Genomic DNA, 15,681 nt, shown 5'->3' on the forward strand with positions numbered 1-15,681 from the left:
ACGCCGGAGATGGATCTTCTCCAGAGTAGGTCCAAAAGCCGGGCCATCCACCCTAAAGCGGGTAGCAGTGATGTTCTTGCCAACCGCAGCCAAATCCCGACGACCCACGTTTGAGACTCTACTCACCTCTGTCTGCAGGAGACCAGAGAGAAAGGTGTTTTAAAAAGTCTCTGTTCAGCCACAACTGAATCGCTGTGGTTTGGAGTTTAGTTTCTCTCCTGCATCCTGTTTTTACTTTAGACGATCGCTATCAGCCATATTAGAAGTTGTGTGAAGTTGCTGCTCGAATTCTCAACATTTCCTTATTTTGCTGCTTCACAATAAAAGTTTTTACATAACAAAATAACCAGGGATGTTTATTGTGAAGCGTCTAAAGGAAATTAAATGTGTTATTACTTTGTGAGCGGCTTTTCTTCAATTAAGACAAGTTTAATAATACAGCAGGGAGGAAAGTGAAAGCAGAAACAGCCACAGTGAGATGTTGATGAAGAGTCCATATCGCCCAGAGCCCTAGTATACGGTATATGATGGTATGAGTGTGCGGCTACTAGCCAATCATAAGGAGAGTAAAAAGAGTCATGTCTTTGCCTTCCTAGGGAAAAAAATGTTGATACAATACAATACGATATAATACAATATGATACGATACGCTGCGATACAATACGATACGCTACAATACGATACGATGCGATACGATATGATACAATATGATACGCTACAATACGATACGATATGATACAATATGATACGCTACAATACGATACGATGCGATACAATACGATATGATACAATATGATACGCTACAATATGATACAATACGATACAATACGATACAACACAGCAACAAATAGCTACACTAGTATTGCTGCCTTACAATAATAGTATAAATGAAATGAAGCATACACCATAAAGAAAAACACATACTACACACAACAGTATTGCACATAACACCAGCACACAACAGAGCACCATAAGCAAAATACAACATGACCCCTAAGCATCAAGCAACATTATATAAAATCTTACTTGAGGTTGACTGGGTTACTGGACTGACTGTAGTAGTTGTGTAAAGTATAACATATCATAGTCCCAAGATACACCAACCCCATCTCTCTTGTAGTATCATGTGGGTAAGGGTTGTGAAGTTCATCTGCAATTTCAAATAATCAGCTAACCAGCCAGATGGGTTTGGCAGTGTGTATATGCCAGAGGATGTGTGTGTGTGTGTGTGCATGCATGTGTGGTTGTGTTTGTGCTTAAAAGGCAACTTTTTCCTTGCCTCAGGGTCAAAGACCTCACAACAAAAGTCTAATTCATGCTCCGAGGTTTGAAGATCGGCCTCGTCATGAGTTATTGACCAACTACAGAGTCACAGCTCTTTTTTTCTGACGAGGAATGAAGCACAGTTTGAAAGACTGAAGGTCATGAGATGCACCACAAATTTTAGGAAATTTCCACACCACAATGTAGTGCTCAGAGTGACTCATTTCCAAAGCACGCACAGATCAAAAAATGAAAGGGAAAAATATTACAAGAGATCGAAAAGACTTAAACTCAGTACTTATGTACTTTAAAATGTATCTTTTTTAAAAGTATATTCACACTGTTTGGATCACCTGACCTGTTATGGAGGGAGAACACATTCACACACACACACACACACACACCTGAGGTATGTGAAACCATTAGAAGTCATTAGCCCTGTGTGGCTGCAAGCAGGAACATTTCTTTCAGTGGCTTCCTGTGCGGTTGTGGCCACTTTGGTCTCCAGCACCTGTGAATGTTCAAGGTTTAAGTTACACTTTAAAGACTGTTAACAAAAGCCGAAGCAGCTGTTCACTTCACACCCACATATAAGCATTTTTGAAGACCTTTGTAGATAAGATGGTAGACGCAAGAGGCCTTTTCAAGGAAACACATCTCCAGAAAATTGGAGACATTGCCAGCAAAGAAAAGAACATGGAAGTTCTCAGCTGTGTGGTTGTTGACCACTGACTTTTTGACTGGTTTGCCTTGAAAAGAGCCCCGAAAGTCTTGCTTTATATTAGTACAGTAACTAGTGCTGCACACACAAGTTAAGACATTAAGGGTATAGAAAGTACTGCTCTTATTGCTCTATGAAGAAAAGCAAATACATTTTGGTCATCCCTAAAACATGATTTGACTTCAGGCTGCATGTTTTCTATTAATACGCTGTGTAAAATAATGGACGGAGCCACCATGATGTCACCCATTGGTTTGTGGACTCCTGTTTTGAAGCCTTAAGTTTGGCATTTTGACCGTCACCATCTTGCTTTTATAGAGTCAGAACAGTGTTGTATTGTTTTGAATCTCATTTCATCCATCCACACCACGTTTACTACATGTCCAAACGAGGATAGGCATACAACGGAGAGACAACCATTCCCACTTGGAAAATCGGAAGTGTATACCATTTCGTACCATTGGTGCAGCTTGTAATGAGGTATCGACTACTGTTGTAGGGTATTTTTTCTACAGTGGCTGACGCAATAATGCAAAAATGAAAATGGCTCTATCTAGAGCCAGTGTTTGGTTTGTCCATTCTGGGCTACTGTAGAAAACAGCCTGTGTAAAATAATGGACATAGCCACCGTGGTGTTTGTAGACTCCTGTTTTGAAGCATCAGGGTTGGCATTTTCACTGTCGCCATCTTGCTTTTATAAAGCCGGAAGTGACCATATTTGGACAAGACAGTGGTGATAACCCGAACGATAGCTGTTAGCTTAGCTCAGTGCATTTACAGCTATGGTTAAGGCCTAGTGTGAACGATTAAGTGGAATATATTGGCAGAAATGGAAGATAATATATGTTTTCTTGAGTGTATAATCACCCACAAATAAGAGCCATCGCGTTCTCTTTTACCTAAGAATGAGCCGTTTATATCTACATAACGAGCAGGTCCTTGTCCACAGAGACCGCCATGGGGCCATTTGTGTTTTCATGTCAGCGAACCCGGCCTCACTCTGAAGTCGTCGTTAACCGGCGCTTGGTCAGTGACTCCCGGTGTCAGACACTGAAGAAAGAAGCTGTCCTTTTACGCATCTTGATACGCGGCCGATTGGCATTATTGTTTAACGCAACCTGGAGGCTTCAGGGGGAAACGCAACTGGACAACAACGAAAGTTAAGGCAGCAAAAGTCCAAGTTGGGTAGGTGGGAGGAGTGGTTGATTCGTCCAATAAGCACTGGCTTTCACCCACCGGTGTTCGTGTCCCATGTGATTGTAAAGCCCGAGCCTGTTTTTTTTACGAAACCCAACCACGTGCTTTCATTGCCTATATCTAACCTTGGGCATGTGTTGGCAAAACATAACCACGTGTGTTCATTGTTGAAGTAAAAAAACGTCAATTCGTGGTGCTGTACCGACGTATATTATTTTGAAAGAGACTGTATGTAAACTATAAATCTCCTGTGAATACAGAAGTGTATCTTGAAAGAAGACAATGCATGTAACAGGCAGACCTTGACACGGTGTCCCAGAACATCAGCAACCAACACAACCAAGGTACCTTTCACGTTGTATCTGGATGTGGAAAGTCTATGACCAAAACGTTGATACAGTATGTGACGAGGTCAGAGTGAAAATGTGTTGGTGTAAAACTGTAAAAACCTCCTGAACATCTGGAAAGTTCTCAGAGAAAAAAGCTGAGCACATACTAACTGCTAGCTATACTGCTAGCGGCCCGTCTGCAACTGATTTGTAACGTGAAACTTCTTTATTTAGTGTTTAGACCAGTTTAAATCACTTGGTCTGAATGTTTTTGAGAGAGGCCTCTCTGGATAATTTGTTTCCCTGTAAAAACCTTCTGAACGACAAACACTGAAGGAATCTTAACCATGAGTTTGTGCTTGGCACTTGAGAGACGTTTCGGCTGGTTCCAATCTGCAGTCCTCATGGCTCGATGCCACTAAATCCTACACACAATAAATCTGCTAATGCTAGTTTTCACTAGTGAGAAACAGGCTTGCATCCATTGAAACAGCAGGTACGTAACAGAAAAAACTGTACATCCGACTCCTCAAATGGTCTTAGAGTACAAACAAATGCTGAACCAGACTTTTTTGGTGACTGAAAAAGTTACAATTACCTTTTTGTTTTTAATTAGGATGCTATAGACCTTTTTCTGTGTTCTTAATGAAGTCATTATCATTACATTTTTTTTATCATAATATACTGAAAATACACGAAAATAGCAACAGCTATTCCTATACTCTGCGAATATGGGGTTACACCATATTTATGGTATCTAACCAACATTGTCGCTGAGGACTTGTTATTAAAAGTGGCCACGCCCTTCATTGTGCATAACTTTCAGCCTTGATAACATTTAAACGGATGAGTTATTTAAAAGTTCACATCCTGTGCAGTTGTCACGAAGGTTAAAATTAGCAATAGTACTAATTGTACCAGGCTGTAAACATGTTTATGTCTGCTGTTAAGTTGGGCATTTTAACATGGAGGTCTATGCAGATCTGGAGCCAGCCTCCAGTGGCCATTAGAGGAACTGCGGTTTTTGGCACTATAGCGGTGGCTTCATTTACCAGCACCGGAGGTGGCCACTTGTTTCTACTTAGAAATCTGCAGCAGTCATGCAGGATTTTAGACTCCATTTCTCCAACCAAGTCCCAGTCCTGTTTTCCTACTTGTATCAGTTTTAATTGTACTAGAGATCAACTTTTCTTTAATGAGGACAGACAAGAGAAAGTGATGCATGATTTCACTTCATTTGAGGGATAAACACCCAGCAGCACAGCTCCTGTTGGCTCACTGTCACTTTTTAAAAGAATGGAGTTTGGGGTTGGAGGGTGGGGACTGGGGTGAGGTGGTGGTGGTGTTTTGGATCGTGTTGTGATGGGGAGAAAGAAACAGGAGGAGGGATTTGCGGACCGGATAGCGCGGTGACATCAGCTTTGAAAAATGTGTGTGTGCAAGTGAGTGTGTCTGAGTGTGTGCCTGTGTCTGAGAAAAAAGCGAATCAGGAGAGAGCAGGACAGGAAGAGTGCTCACTCTGTTCTTTTTTCTGAGGACCAAATGACAGGAGGAAAGAAAAGAACTCTCTTTCAAAGGTGTTTTTGATAGTTTAACCCTTTCCTACTGCCCTCCCAGTGCATGCTGGGATAAGCTCCAACATCCTCAACCCCAAATAAAGTGTAAACACTAATGTTTCCACCATGCCGGCAGGAAGACTTGTGCCATCTCTGCATGTGGCAATATTACCAGCAATTGTTGTCACATTTGCTGACCATCAATATATTTGACAACCGGCGTCTATTTACATTTGCTTATCTATGGTATTGAACAAATTTTTTTTAACTAGAATCACCCCTTTGTTTTAGTTATTTTATAAGGGGAGACTTTTAACACATACTTCCATTAACAAAATGGTTTCTAGTTTCAATTAATAGTAATAAAACATTTGTTCAATTAAAAATAAGAATTCCGTCTGCATTCCTTAAAGGGTCATTGTGACTGATAATAATATAAATTCTGTAATATACCGTGATTTTTTTTTTTTTTTTTTGACAAACTCACAGGGAGCCACTGCTCAGATGTTTTGTGGCTCCATACAGATTTTTAAAAATGTTTAAAAACAAACTCATGTAACATTTATTTATTTCCTTTTTCTTTTTCATTTTTTTTGTTTTTTGACAAAGACATAAGGAGCCATTGTAGAGGGGATAAAGAGCAACATGTGGCCCCGGAGCCACAGGTTGCCTAACCCTATCTTAAAACCTTTTTTTTAATGGGTGTATACATTTTTTAACAAAAATGTCTCTTTTAATAGTAAAGGTTGACGACCCCTGGCCTAGAACAGTGATGTATGAAAAATGAAAAAAGAAAAATTAGAGAATTACAGTATATCATATATCAAATATGCTTTGCAGCTTTATACAGATTTTAAAACTTTTTTTTTTTTTTTAGCCAAAAATGTCTTTTTTAATAGTAAAGGTTGTTGACCCCTGGCCTAGAACAGCGATTTAAAATAAGTTATTTATGTCCTTATGCATGTGGACCCCTGTGTTAAAACTATATATGAAAATAGTATGGTAAAATGGTAAAAATTAATAATTTCCGTTTTTTGGACAAACCCATGGTGAGCCACATGTGGCCCCGCGGATGCAGGTTGCCTTCCCCTACCCTAGAACAATGATGTATGAAAAATGAAAAATGTTATTTTTTTTTTTTTAAAAGTTATTTATTAAGTAAGAAGTAGTAAGAAGTTATTTATTTATTTATTTATTATTTAATTAATTATGGCTTTTTTTTAATAGTAAGGGTTGCTGACTCCTGTCCTAGAACAATTATGTATGAAAAATAAAAGATTTAAAGAAGTCATTTCTATTTTGTTTGACAAACCCTTAGGGAGCCACAGGCAACATATTTATACAATTCAAGAATGTAAAATTCCTTTAGGCCAAGAACAAAGATGTATGAAAAATGTCAAAAAAAGAAGTTAATTATTTAATTTTTTCTTTGACAAATCCAGAGGGTGCCACTGCTCAGATATGTTTTGCAGCATCAACAGATTTTTAAAATGGCTCTTTCAAAAGTAAAAGTTGCTGACCCTTGGCCGAGAACAACGATGTATGAGAAATAAAAATGTTTAAACAAAATAGTTATTGATTTCCTTTTGTAATTTTTAAATTTTATTCATTTTTTTGACAAAAAGATAGGGATCCACTTTAGAGGGGATAAAGAGCCCCATGGGGCCTCGGAGCCAACCACTGTCCTACAGTGTTTCCGCAGTGTCTGACCTTCCTCAGAGTGAGCGGTTGTGTGCAATAGACGATCTGTGAACGAATCAGACAGCGTGCTTAACCGTGACCGGGAGAGAGAGAGAGAGAGAGAGAGAGAGAGGAAAAGGCGTTTCCACGGTACAGCAGCCGGTGACTGAGCAGCGGACGGTGGAGCAGACGGACCGAAAGCGGAATCACGACCATCCTAAAAGACATTTCTCTTTTAATCTCTCCAAACACCGACTGACAGCTCATCTCACCGGTGTCCCCTTCACGGCCGCGTTTCCCCACGCTCATGAAACACACTCAAATCCATCACTGACCCACTTCACACCGCAAAAGTGAACCGACACTGACGGAGTGGACTTTTTTTCTTCTACCTTTCCTGCAGCACGTCTGTCCTCTCCCGGGCCGAAATTAAAACCCCACAGAGCTGCTTTCTGTGAGAGCCAGAGGAGATTACCTTCCCGCAGACTCCCGCATCTCTCTCCCTGTATCTGTAGCTGACTCATATCTGCTGCGCTCGGGGTGAGTACGTCTCTTTTTCTGCACACAGCTCTCTGTCTTCATGGCTCAGATGTTTCTTTAAGATCAAATCCTCCTGGGTGTAGCTCATTAATGTGCTGGGAGTCAGTCAGCCTCCTCCATTCATGGATATGGATCATGTCTGTCCTCGCATACCGTTACATGATGGCTGTGTGCGAGGGAGACTCGCCTACTTCACAGCCGGCATGTAAAAACTAGTTCTGGCATCAACTAGGAGAGGGAAAAGTTGGAGAGATGGGGCGTTCACGGGCCTCATAGACATATAAAAATATGCATATTTATTTTTTTTGAGTGTGATAAACTCTAATAGACATTCTGGCACTCGAAGAACACTCCTGATATTTTTTTTTTTTAAAAAATGGGAAAAAAATGGCTTAAAAATTAAATTTAAAAAAATCCGCTTTCTTTCTATCTGTAAAAAATGCTGTGAATTAACAAGCCATGTGAAGTGCACCCTGTTGACACGACTCAGTCATGAACTTGACTGTTAAGTGGCACGTTGGTGAATTTCCCATCCTCAAGAGGGCATTTAACACACCATTGATTAAACTAATTGGATTGGGTTTAGTGTCGCTGGAGGCGTTCACGTATCCACTGTCCTTTTCATTACCTCGCAGCCAAATATTCCCATAATACTCCCATTGAAGCTTGATGTGGATGTGATTATCATGTGTCCTCCTATTGATTTATGGTTAGCTGATTTATTTATATATTATGAGCGTATCAGGAGCCTGTTCCCTGAGTGTCCTGGGATGTTTATGCTGGGTCATATCTGTATTCGTAAAGGTCACCACAGCCACATTATCAGGAACGTCCTGCCTCTAAACCCACATAATATTCAGCCAGAGGAAAGAGGCGACCACCTGTGACCGTCCCGGATGGCTATGAGTGTGTGTGTTTATGAGTGTGTGTGTGTGTGTGTGTGTGTGTGTGTGTGTGTGTGAGCGGATGGGGAAGGGGTGGGTCTTTTATGAATGGATGTGTCTGGCCTGCCAGCACTAGGCTCTAAGTGTGTGTGTGTGTGTGTGTGTGTGTGTGTGTGTGTGTGCTGGGAGGGGTGAGAGTGACTAGTACTCCTCTCCCTCACCAGTAGCTGGTTTGTACTTCACTGTACTGTGTATTTTTTGATCTCCTGATAGTGGCCTACAGTTTTAAAGGCATTGATATAATGGGTAAAAGGAACACGAGGGGCAAAAGAGGCCTGTTGTGTGAATTTCAGGCATGCTGTTAAAGGTAAAACAAGACAAAATAGCTTTTGTTTTGCTTAAAATTGCGTCAGTTCTTTGAAGCTCATATCTGTGCAATAAATAGAACGGCAGCGTTAAATTTAAAGCAGTGAAAGCCACTGGGATTTTGATCATTTTGACATGTTATAGTGTATTTTGCTACGTGGAACTCGTCCGTAGTGTTGCCCTATCACAATGTTTACTTTCTCATGTGGGAAATGCTAACTCATTTCCTCAAACCTGGAAATGAGTTAGCATTCTCCACCCCTGGTTCCCTCGTATTGAAGTCAATGGGTTGTTTAGGTTAGGTGCCTGAAATAAGGTCCATGGTTAACACAAGCTTAGACTTTCACGTTTTATAGTCGTTATATCGCCCAGCCCGAGACGTCATCATGTTGAACATGGCTTCACAACCCTCTTTGGTGGCAACTTTGTCATGTGACCATGGTGTAATTCATTTATAGCCTAGCGTTAGCTTTGTACTCCTGACGATTGCATTTAGGCTTCCAAAATCATGAAAGTGGTGTTCATTTGTGGAGATTATCTTGCTGAATAAAACATACAAGTATCATAAACGTTTGTTTGCGGAGCTTATTTTCTGCAATAATCCGAAATCCAATGGAAAAATTCGATAGGATTTTTGAAAAGGGAACCAAGGCGACGCTAACTTCACGTCAGCCTAAAAAACAAATGTCATCCTTTGAGCACATTATTGGTCCTAAGGTAAATTTTGCTACTCTACAGTTTGTTGCAATGTAAATCACCCAGGCCCCATGGAAGCTACCTAGCACTGCTAGTGATGGCCAAATGAGGCCTCATGAACCACTGTCTTTATTTTCTGAAGCCACTAGATGGCGCTGTCTGTTCAACAAAGGTTTGAAAGCACACTTCATTTCCAGTCCTTCAGCCTTTATCTTTAAACCAAGAGCGCCATCTGGTGGAGTCAGAAAATAAAGAAAGTGGTTCATGAGGCTTCATCTGGCCATCACTACCTAGCAGGGCCACTCATTCAACAGTTAATGTTAATGCTAGAAATGTTGTCTGTACCCAAGGGCGTTGCTGTGGAAACATTGTACCCACCCTCAGGTCAGCCTGGCGTGTAATTGTCTCAGTTTTGAGCTGTAAACCACCTTTAGCATTTATCACTGTTAGCTGTGTTAGCATGGGTGATAACATAGTTACGAATGCTGAAAGGGGTTTTGTGGCTCAAAATGAAGCCAAAACCAGAGGGTGGCCACCATGTTTACATCGCCCAGTGACCAGCGAATGAGCGGTGTCGCTAGCTAACTTCTACCTGACTCGGATGCTGTGCAGTGCAGTTCAGCCAAGGCTAACGTTAGCTAACCAGTGGAAACCCTAGGTTAGGGTACCATGTTAAGGGGGCTTTTAGCAAAACCAACAGAAAATAAAAGACAAGACAGTTAGCTTACATCACAGACATTAAAATTTCACCACCTCTGAATGGAAAGCGCTTTGAAATGCGGAGCTAAAGCTCACTGAGCCAATGGAGTGCCAGACTAAAAGAAAAAGGTTGTTTTTCATGTCATTTTGTGTTCTTTCCCAAAAATTAACGGCTTAGTTACCGGCTAATGTTTGTCAGGCTATTGAAAGCAAAATTAACTGTTACTGATATTACTTACTTGGTTCTAAAGATGTTAGAAAATCGTGTTAACTGACCATCACAGTACCACAAAGCCCAAGTTTGTGTCATCTAATATTCTGAATGACCAGGCTAATTGTTTCAGTGTCCGTCTCCTGCATCCTGACCCCATGTGACACACACATACAGTACACACATCCACATTCTGCACACAAATTCTTCATAGTGCGTGACACTTGTGCAGCATGACAGCTGTCAGTCCGTTTCCTGTGAGGCTGCATTCCATTCATAGCATCCCTCCTCAGTGTGTGTTTTTTTACAAGCTGTTAAACAATCCCAGTTCAGCACGATAGAGGCAAGTTTATTTTATCATCACAGTAAATTCTCGTCAAGTTTAGTGCCTTTAAGTGTTAGTAACAGTAAAACGTCCCTGTAACCCGGGAGTTAAAGTTGTCGTTTTGCAGGTTTATGAGGACATTTTTTGAAAAGTGGGGATTTCCTCAAAAGAGTATGGGGGTTTTAAGAACAGTATGTGTTGTAGTTGTAGGTTTAGCATGGAGTTGTGGTTTTTGGGGGCTGTGGTCCTCACAAGTACACAAGTCTGTGTGGGTGTGTGCCTTGACTCAGCTTTTTGGGAGCCGGTCTCCTCTCGTCTCTGATGCATATCGATCTGTCTTCTCGGACAGAGATAGAACAAACTGGGCAGCGCAGCAGAAATGTGCTTCCTCTCTCAGGTTCACTTCCTCTCTGTGTGTGTCGGTGGTGTCGGTTGTCCCCCCGCCGCTGCCAGCGGAATGTTTGTGGTTGACTGTTTACAGGCGCTGAGTCAAATACAGTTTCGGGAAGATCAGTGTTAAACTGGTGCAACTTGAAACAATCAAAACAGAAGAAAAACATCCTTTTTTTTTACATGGACTTTCTCGACCTGTTAGCAAGAGAATCTAATTGTAGCCACGCTTTTAACCCTGTATGTTATTTTTAATATTCAAGGAAAAGCATTTCTTTACTGCAAGCTGACACCCATAAATTAACTCAAGTTTAGCCAAAATGTGAAAGTCTAGTGTTGAGCATGGTCACTTCTGCAACCGCAGGAAGTGGAAACTTCTTTGAGACAAAACTGGACTGGCCAACATCTGATCTGTTTTCTCTCTCTTCCCGTTTTGGTTTAATTCGGTATGAAACATCACATATTAGTCAGGGAAGGGAAACGCCAGCGTGCAGTGTGTGTGGCTCACTGACTTCATCATGCAAAAAATAGGGCTGGACTTTTTCCCCAGAATGAAGCAGGACTAAAACATTTTTAGCACCTACATGTGAAAACACTTAAGCAAGAATACTAAAACACCAGCACTACTTGCAAGGTCTGCAGCACCATGGATGACTGTGCCAGATAGGGCTAGGTATGGTTTGAAAATACACCGAGCTGTATGGTTCAGTTCAGTTCGGTATGCTTCTTTTTTCCTCGTTTCCACTGTGAAAAGTTGTGGATGGTACCAATGAAACCGTTCCGTACCGTCCCCATTTTTGGTCCCCCCTCTGTTGGGGTGCCTAGCACACAGATCTGGCACTAAAAGGTGGAGCTGCAAACACTGCAGTCTGTTGATTGGTCAATAGAGGACGGTCCCTCTGCTCAGGACTGAGTTGTGGCTGGTTTTGAGGCTCATGTAACCACTGTTCATACTGTGGAGAGTTTTATTCGTTAACTGTAATGAAAGGATGATGATTCAGGCTCAAACATCATGAGCTTTTTAAGTTGTTAAGTGCCAACACTGAGAAAAGAAATACACAAAATCTAAGGCATAGAAACAGGTTTATAATAGTTACTTAGCTTATTGAAAAAATAGTGCATGTGTCAAAAACACTTTGAATACCCTGATGCATTTGGCCATGGCCTTCCTCAGAGGGAACTGGAGGCTTTTAAAATCTGTGAAGGGAGTCTTGGATTTTGCTTCTGTATGTTTTGTGTTGCACCAGAGTTACACATGAAACCAAACAGGTTTAATTTGAACACCCATATGCTCTATATATAATTATTTATGTTTCTAAAGAACGCAAATTGTGACTCAGCTAATATTCTGTGCTTTTATGCCTCCAATGCTGACTATAGCCGTGGCCGGAGGCATTATGTTTTCAGGTTGTTCGTCCGTCTGTCCCATTCTTGTGAACACGATATCCAAAGAATGCCTTGGGATAATTTCCTCAAATTTGGCACAAATGTCCACTTGGATTCAACGATCAAAGGTCAAAGTCAGTGTGACCTTTCATATGTTTCATTCTCATGAATAGTATGTCTCAATAACACCTTTAGAATGCCTTGAATGAATTTCTCCAAATTTGGTGCAAACATTCACTTGGACTCGAGGATGAACTGATTAAATTTGGTGGTCAAGAGTCACAGGCCAAGGTCACTGTGACTTTCCATCCATCTCATTCTTGTAAACATGAAATCTTTAGAACGCTTTGAGGGAATTTCTTCAAATTTGGCAGAAATGTCCACTTGGACTGAAGAATGAAGTGATTGGATTTTGGTGGTCAAAGGTCAAGGTCACTGTGACCTTGCATTTGTCTCATTCTTGTGAATACGATGTCTCAACAACACCTTTTAGAGAATTTCTTCGAATTTGGCACAAACATCTGCTTGGACTGAAGAATAAACTGATCAGAATTTTGTGGCCGAAGGTCAAAGGTCAAGGTCACTGTGACCACGTCTGTCTCATTCTCATGAAGATAATATCTCAAGAATGCCTTGAGTGAATTACTCCAAATTTTGCACAAACATTCACTTAGACTTGAGGATGAATTGATTAGATTTGGCAGTCAAGGCTCAGGGGTCAAGGTCACTGTGATCTTGCATCCATCTCATTCTTGTGAATGTGATATCTCAAGAACACTATGAGGGAATTTCTTCAAATTTGGCACAAATGTCCACTTCAACTCAACAATGAACTGATTGGATTTTGGTTTTCAAAGGTCATGATCACTGTGACCTCACAAGATGTGTTTTTGGCCATAACTCAAGAATTCATATGCTAATTATGACCAAACTTCACACAAATGTTGAATAGGATAAAATAATGAAGTGATGACATTCTTTATCCAAAAGTTCAAAGGTCAAGGTCACATTGACATTGTTCTGCATAAAACCCTTTTCTGGCAATTACTCAGTATCTCAAGCACAGAAGGGGAGACATTTGGTCAGATACTGAATTGGTTACACTAATCTTGACACTGTGCTGACTGTATAGATTTTCTGTGCTGTTGGGGCACACACGTGGACGTGTGTGAAGCATGCATGTTTTCACGGACATGGATGTAAACTGTCAGAGAAACTTGACTGGTGAGCGGAAGCGGACAATCAGTAATTCTGTTTTTTTTTAATCTTTATTTGTAACTGTTAGGATTGAGGATTCTCTACAGGACTGCATTGTTGTAAGTCTCTGAAAAAGCCTTTATATCATCATGACACCCAGGCTAGCCTCCCCAGCATCTGCACTGACGGGCTGACATTCGATATTTAATAAAGCCCAGTATCAGCGGGATCTTACAACAATGCACGTCAACACAGCTCACTGGATAATTAAGATCACATCATGCTGAAAACCAGCACAAACGTGTGTGGTGTCACAGCAGGGACTCGGATATCATGAAAACAACCCGTGTTTTTCAGCCTCGCCGTCACTCTGAAAGGATCACTTCCTGCGGCAGTGGATCCTCTGACAGGCCTCCTGGTACACAGAAGGGACAGATATGTCACTGTCAGACTACCCCTGCCTTTTGTTTCCCATCTCCACCCCCTGCTGCACGTTTGTTTACTTTCACCATGTGTGTGCAGGGTTCTCAGGAAGCTATGAGTTACAGAGGGTCAGTGTCATTACGCTGTGTTACATCACCGCCTGTAATCTGTGTACGACGGCTCGCTTGCTGCCCACTTTCCTCAGGTCTGTTCAAGGTCTCCATTAATGGATTAAACTGTTGGAGCAGATGCAGCTTTCTAACTCAACAGGAAAAATTAAACGTCTCTTATATTTTAAGAGAAAAAATACGAGAAGTAAACTCCAGATGCACCAAATGTCCTTAACTATCCAAACTCCTCTTCCCCAGGTGAATGAGGAGTCCCATTTGATCATAAATTTGATGGCTGATTGTTTGTTACTAGCATAGGAAACGCCCTCTTACCCTTTCTTAGCTTGCATTCAGACACCCTTCACAAGCATTTAAACCAGTGGTTCCCATCTGGTCCAGCCACAGGGTCCAGATTTCTCCCTAGTCATTAGTTCAAGGTCCACATAGTTTAATATTCAGCATGATATTTGTGTTTGTCCATGTCACCGAGCTAGTTTCCTCTCTCTGTCAAATAGCTGTCTTTAAGTCACTTACTCTACAACAGGAAACAGCACTTCAAAATAAAAGCTTGGTGACGGAAATTCACTGTACTTAGAAATATAAAGTCAGTTTTTTACAAATTTGACACCTTCATGAGTCACTTGCGGACCACTTGGGAACCACTGATTTAAACCTCTGAAACCTGAGGGAATTGGTTTGGTTTCTTCCGAAGATTAGCAGTTCGGTCCCCAGCTCCTTCGGCCCACATGTTGAAGTATCCTTGGGCAAGACACTGAGCCCCAACATGCTCCCGATAGCTGCTGGGTGTGAGTGAATGGTTACAGAGTAGCAGGTGGCAGCTTGTATGGCAGCCTCGGCCACCAATGTGTGAATGTCTATGTGAATGGGTGAATGTGATATGTAGTGTTAAAGCGCTTTGAATGGTCATAAGACTAGTGCAGACCATTTACCTACAGTTCCTCGAGTTGGACAAACAACTTGCGGACTGTTAAAACAAGTTGTTTTATGTTATCTTGGTAAGGGTGTTCTCAGTCACTTGTAAAATGGGATAACGTCGGTGAATCCTAGAAATCAATGGGTAAACACAAGATAAGAACAAATCATAGTTACCAACAAGAATTCGAAAATTTCTTCATACATCGCTTCTTGCTTCTTGCTATAAACAGCTACACGTGTTGTACATGTTTCCACTGTCGTCCTGCAGCTCAGGACAGATGTAAAGCTAAACTGACGCAGGGTGCAATAACATTATGGAATAATCCCCTGACCACTAATTCTTTTCTCCAGTAATATATCTGACTGTTCCTGTGTTTACTGAGACAGGACATTGTAAATGAACAAACGGTCAAACTACTTATAAAGGTTAAAATAAATCCTGATGTGTAGTTCACTAATCGTGTCTAAGGCTTTGGTCCGCATTGACCCTCACTGGCTGCCATCTAAACTAGGCCTGTCGTGGTGATGGAATTTCTCCTGTGGCTCAGCAGCATGATATGTGGCATTACATTACATTTTTTTGTTGGTTTTACAAATAACTTAATTTGTTCGCATTTTACTTCTCTGTAAATAAGTTTTGTCTTTAGGCTATTTTTAGGTATATTCTTGTTTTGTTTTAAATTGCAAAAATGACACCGTTTTAAAACAAATTCAATGGCCTACTTCCTAATTGTTAAACAAGAACAATGAACAGTGTTTTTTCAGCTGAGAT

At 41.1% G+C, this 15,681-nt stretch overlaps 1 protein-coding gene across 1 annotated transcript in view; it reads left to right on the forward strand.

Moving 5' to 3' along the window:
• The first annotated feature begins 6,848 nt into the window (after positions 1-6,848).
• The window catches only part of LOC125883939 (astrocytic phosphoprotein PEA-15), a 71,039-nt gene continuing 62,206 nt past the window's right edge, over positions 6,849-15,681 (forward strand). Inside the window, exon 1 of the mRNA XM_049568603.1 lies at positions 6,849-7,286. The gene's annotated coding sequence lies outside the window, so the exon portion shown is untranslated. The remainder of the gene's footprint in view (positions 7,287-15,681) is intronic.

This window comes from Epinephelus fuscoguttatus, linkage group LG23 (assembly GCF_011397635.1).
Source record: "Epinephelus fuscoguttatus linkage group LG23, E.fuscoguttatus.final_Chr_v1".
Lineage (NCBI taxonomy): Eukaryota > Metazoa > Chordata > Actinopteri > Perciformes > Serranidae > Epinephelus > Epinephelus fuscoguttatus.